The sequence below is a fragment of the Gossypium hirsutum genome, chromosome A09 (assembly GCF_007990345.1).
Source record: "Gossypium hirsutum isolate 1008001.06 chromosome A09, Gossypium_hirsutum_v2.1, whole genome shotgun sequence".
In the NCBI taxonomy this organism is placed as follows: domain Eukaryota; kingdom Viridiplantae; phylum Streptophyta; class Magnoliopsida; order Malvales; family Malvaceae; genus Gossypium; species Gossypium hirsutum.
This window is the reverse complement of record NC_053432.1, coordinates 58,689,663-58,696,214: the sequence shown is the minus strand read 5'-3', so window position 1 is coordinate 58,696,214 and position 6,552 is coordinate 58,689,663.

Sequence of the window (6,552 nt, the reverse complement as noted above, 5' to 3'; positions counted from 1 at the left end):
TGACATATTACCAACCATGCATGACAAACAGGCATATTCACATCACAATTATTAGACACAACATGAATAGCTAGATTTACAAGTCGTAATCAATAGCTTAATATAGGCCAATACATTTGGCCAAATTATAATAACATATGTTATAAAACTAGGTCCCTATACATGCCACTCACTTGATATTTCTAACTTATGTATAAATACTCCAAAGGTATTGGCTTGATAGTGTGATGCTGCCTCCGACGATCTCCAACCTCGAGCCGACCTGAGAACACTAAGAAATGGAAAGGAGGGAGTAATCTTTACGCTTAGTAAGCTCGCATGAAAAATAATAAGCAATGTATTAACATGCTATTTTCAAATTCTTTCTATTTATTCAAAGTCCAGTCAAGTAGTTTTCTCGAGTTACAATGATTAAATCATTTATATCCAGAGCTACGGAACTCCAAATTAAGATCCGTTAATTTTTCCTGAAACTAAACTCATGTATCTTCTTACCATAAAATTTTCAGAATTTTTAGTCTAGCCAATAAGTACAGTTTATTATTCAAATTCTCCCCTATTTTGCTGCTCGACAGTTCCTATCCCTCTGCACTAAAAATTAATTATCTCTTCGTAAAAGATTTGGATAATGTTCCCGTTTGTTTATTTAGAAAATAAAATCATCAAGGATTTTAATCATATAAATTATAACCCACAATTATTTTTTAAAATTTTTTAATGATTTTCCCAAATCAGAATAGGGGATTCCAAAATCGTTCTGACTCTGTCTCACAAAAATTCAAATATCTCATAATATGAAATTATTTTGCTTACACCGTTTCCTTTATATAAAAATAGACTCAATAAGATTTTATTTAATATCTTATTCAACTTATAATTTGATTTAACCATTTTTGGTGATTTTTCAAAGTCACACAACTGCTGCTGTCCAAAACTATTTTATTACTAAATTTCACTCGTTCATGTTTTCTTTGTAGTAACTTTCATTATAACACTTACTCCATATCAATCTTACCAAATTCTGATCACATATCGAGCACGTTTCTCATAAGTTTACACATACGAACCTTCACTTATTCATTACATAGTCATGTTCATATGTATTTTCACTTAGTAAATTTCCCGTTGAACTCATCAGAATAATAACAGATACCCGGTGGCCTGTACATATTACCATCCTTGTAACCGAAGCTCTCTGGTACTCATAGTAGCCTGCACTTAGTACTACACATGCGACCTAACAATCTGGTACACGTAGTAGCCTGCACTTAGTACTACACACATGACCTAACCATCTGATACATGTAGTAGCCTGCACTTAGTACTGCACACTTGATCGAAGTTATCGGTACGCATAGTAGCCTGCACTTAGTACTACACATACGACCTAACAATCTAGTACACGTAGTAGCCTGCACTTAGTACTACATACGTGACCTAAAACCGTCTTAAACACATAGTAGCCTATACATAGTACTACACATGTGTTCTCACAACGGATCATTTGTAACACCCCTTACCCGTATCCGAGGCCTGGCTAAGGTACGAGGCGTTACCAGACAAACATACAAACATTAAACTAAAATACGAGCCATAAAATTTTATTCATATTTCAAAGCGTTCATTCTCTTACAGATAGTCCCTTATTTGAGTCTACGGAGCCCAAAACATACTTTAGAAAGGGTTTGGGACTAAACCGAGAACTTACGAAAATCTTGGAAATTTCATGCTTTAAGGCTCCACACGCCTGTGTACCAAAGTCGTGTTCCATACACGGCTGAGACACATGGTCGTGTCTCTGCCTGTGTGGAATATACCTAGGCTATTTTCCAAGCTTTGGTCAACCTTGATCTCTTACACACTTATACAAAATCAAAAGCATATAACATGGTATTCATTTAATGATTAAACATCCTCAATTAAACCACAAACATAGCATTTGTATGTCATCATACATGTGTCTCTCATACTCATTTTACCTTGTTTATTATAGTACCACTTATACATTTATACCAAGATTATCATCTTACCAAATATCTTCAGCTTAATCATCAAGCATTCATATTTAAAGCTAGATCATATCTTTATAAAATACCACGATTCAGATGTGCAGAATAACATGTTTGCCTGAAACATTTCAATTCAATTCCATACCCAACAAGCATTACATTGAGACTAGTCATATATATATATACATGTCATGATACATAACATTCTCTTTTTGTTTTCTTATAAACACATATCATTTATTTCATTATATCAATATTTCATATACCATAGTTTCCATGTATTCCACATATATTTATTTTCCTCCTCCTCCTCTCCATTCCACATCCTTAATGTATATAGCATTCTTGTAAGTACAATTTCCCAATTTACTAATAAATGTTCACATCAAACTGTCCACACGAGTCATAGTCACTTAATTATTTATAATTCGAGCTACAGAACTCCAAATTAAGATCCGTAAATTTTCCCTGAAACTAGACTCACATATCTTTCCACCATAAAATTTTCATAATTTTTGGTTTATCCAATTAGTACAGTTTATTCATTAAAATTTCCCCTATTTCACTTTCTGACAGTTCTGACCTCTCTTCACTAAAAAATAATTATCTCACAGTACAGAACTCGGATAATATTCTTGTTGATTTATATTGAAAATAGACTCATTATGGATTTTAAAAATATAATTTTGAGCCTCTAGTTATTTTTCTCCAAATTTTTGTGATTTTCCAAAGTCAGAATAGGGGATCACGTAATCATTCTGAATCAGTCTCACAAAAACATAAATATCTCAAAATATATAACTCGTTTGCTTTTTATGTTTCTTTTATATGAAAATAGACTCATTATGCTTTAATTTGATATCACATTCAGTCTCTGATTCAATTTATACTATTTTTGGTGATTTTTCAAAATCACGTCACTGTTACTGTCTAAAACAGTTTTATTGCTAATTCACTCTTTCACACTTTCTTTGTATTAACCTCATTTTAACATACATATCACAAATCATTTTCACCACATTTCATACATCACAAGTATAGGCCCATGATCACAAGGTCACCATAAAATCATCCTCATGTATAACTTACTTGTTTATAACCTTACCACATCCTGGTCACTTAATGAACACATCATTCACATAACCAAGTTCCTGCACTTATTCATCACAAAACTCACAAAGCAATACATAGAGAGTCTCCCGTTGAACACTTCGGATCAATCCTCGATACTTGGTGGTTTCAGCACATAGCTCCACTCATCATATAGTTCGGCTCTCTTGTACACATGGTGAACACTTAGTACCACCCATGTGACCTAGCCAGTTTATCTCGTAGCTCTCTTGTCTACATGGTGTCCTTCACTTGGAACCACGCATGCGACCTAGCTACATATATCCCGTAGCTCTCTTGTCTACATGGTGTACACATAGTATCACCCATGCGACCTAGCTACATCATAATGTCTTGTAGCTCTCTTGTACACATGATGTGCACTCAGCACTATACATGTGACCTAGCTACATACCATCTGTATCATCCAATCTTTCCGAAGGTTCAACAGGGATTTCTCTCTCTTTTCCAACAATTTCACCAATCAAGTAATTATCCACAAACATATTTCCAATATTTTTATAGAATATCATAATACAAGTAATAGTGATGTATTACTTACATATAAACTTACATCTCATTTAATATCAACGCAATAACATTAAATTACACATTGTCTTATTAAAAATCATATGAACTTACAATTTCCCATAATATCCATAATCATAGAAATCACATTTATGTATGATAATTCAATGCACTTCATGTACCATAGACATATTTTTAAATCAATTCATAAACTTGGCACCATAATCATTTAATTTAACATAATTCAATTAATTCACTAAATTTAACTTTCAAATATAAATTACATCATTATTGTTGTATTATTATCATACCAACTTACATACTTTCAACACCTCGGAGATCATAGTAAATATATCAATTTTACATTGAAACATGCATAAATTAATGCTTATTATACATATGAACTTACCTTGATATTAAAACGGCCATTTTACCAATTTTCCCAATTTTCGATTTTCCTCCCATTCTAGGTTCAAATCTCGTTTTCTGGGATCTAAAACATCATATTTTACTTATTTAATTAATGTACTATTCAAAACAGTCCTTAACTCAAACTTTTGAAAAATTACAATTTTGCCCCTAAACTTTTGCATATTTACACTTTTGCCCCTAGGCTCGGGAATTAAACTTCATCCCTTATTCTTATGTTTTATGACATGATGATCACTTTTTCCTTCTACGGCAACATCAAATTCTCACTCTAACATATACTTATGACTATTACGTATTTTTACCAATTAAGCCCTTTTGCTCGTTTTCACTTAAAACCGAGTAGCACAAGTTGTCTAACATAATTTAAAACCTCATATTGTATCATAAAACACCAGAATACACAAATTTTACCTATGGGTATTTTTCCAAATATGAACCCTAGGTTGAATTATTGCTAGCATAAGCTAAATTAAGTTACCGGGACTCCAAAAACGTAAAGAACTTGAAAAACGAGGTTAGAACGGACTTACAATTGAGCTTGGGAAGCTTGAAAACCCTAGCCATGGAGTCTCCCTTGGTATACATGTCCATGGTGAAGAAGATGAGCAAAATTGGCTTTTAATTTTGTATTTTAATTCATTTTACCCCTAAATGACCAAAATACCCTTACTACTAAACTTTCCAAAAATTCCATCCATGTCCAATTTTTGTCCATAACTTAGAAATTGGTCAAATGGCTATTTAAGACCTCCTAATTAATATTTCAAATCAATTTCATACTAGAAACTTCTAGAATGCAAGTTTTGCAACTTATTCAATTTAGTCCCTAACTTCGAATTAAGCACTTTATGCATAGAATTTCTTCACGAAATTTTCACACAGTCATGCAATCATATCATAGACCTCAAAATAATCATAAAATAATTATTTATATCTCAAATTTTGTGGTCCCGAAACCTCTGTTCCAACTAGACCCTATTTTGGGCTATTACATCATTCGTATCTTTTCTATTCTGAAGGTCCAACCGGGAAATTCTTCACTTTTCAACATTTTACTAATTTATTCCTAGTTAATTTAGATTCGTAATTTACATCAAATGATCATTCTATAGGCAGCTACATCTCATATAATAATAAAAGATAATAACATAAAAAAAAGAATCGATATATTATTTACATACAAACTTACTCGTTTCAAAGAAATATCATGTTTCATCAAATTTTCATTATATTCAATCATCCAGTCACATGTTATCGACATTTGAGCTATCGATTACTTCATGGGTACATCACGTTCCCATACACAATATCATTAACATATAAATCAATATAACCATAGCAAAATAGATTTCAAGTGTAACAATAATAACAATAGTATCATGCTTATTTAATCCAATGAACTTACTTGTCAAAATCTTGTCGGGTACAACCGTGTAGCAATTCACACAACTCATGTAATAGTAATTTAACATTCATCACATTTTCCACATCATATTCATCATCCATAAATTCTTCAAATATATTAAATCATACATTTTATGCCATAATAATAGATAATTACAATTCAAGCATGATATTGCATTATTATTACCATACGAACTTACCTCGGGACCAAAATAGCAAAAAGGAACCTAATCGTCGATTTTCTATTTTTCACCCGATCTAAGTCCAATCGTCGTTTTCCTTGATCTATAATATCACATTTAGTCTAATTATTAGTCACACTATTTAATATGATCCAAAAACCATATTTTAGAAAAATTACATTTTTACCCCTAAACTTTGTCAAAATTACACTTTTTCCCCTAGACTCGTAAAAGTGATTTTTATTCAATTTTATCACTCTATAGTCCTAGCAAAACCATTTTCATAACTATAGAAAACTAAAATTCTCATCAAAACACCCTTTTATAACACTTTTACAACTTTTACAAAATGGTCCTTACGGACGTTTTCATCAAAAATTGCTTAGTAAAAGTCGTTTATTTAACACCTGACACTCACTTTCTACCATTAGACATCAAAATGCATGCATGTCACACATGGGTCAATTTTTAAATTGAACCCTAGCTCAAATTAATGGTAGAAATAGATAGATCTTGTTACGGGGATTGCAAAAACGTAAAAATCATTAAAAACGGGGCTAAAACGACTTACAATCAAGCTTGGAAGCTTGAAAAACCTATCCATGGTTTCTCCATGTAATTTTCAGCCAAGAGGTTGAAGATGGACAAAAATTGGCTTTTAATTTTATTTTTAATTCATTTTAATAACTAAATGACCAAAATGCCCTTAATGAAAAACTTTGGAAACATGCCTAACCATGTCCATTTTTGTCCACCAACTTAACCGATGGTATTTACCATATAAGGACCTCCAATTTAAAATTTCATAACAATTGGACACCTCTAGCATGTAGAACTCAACTTTTGTACTTTTTACGATTTAGTCCTTTTAACTAAATTGAGTGCCC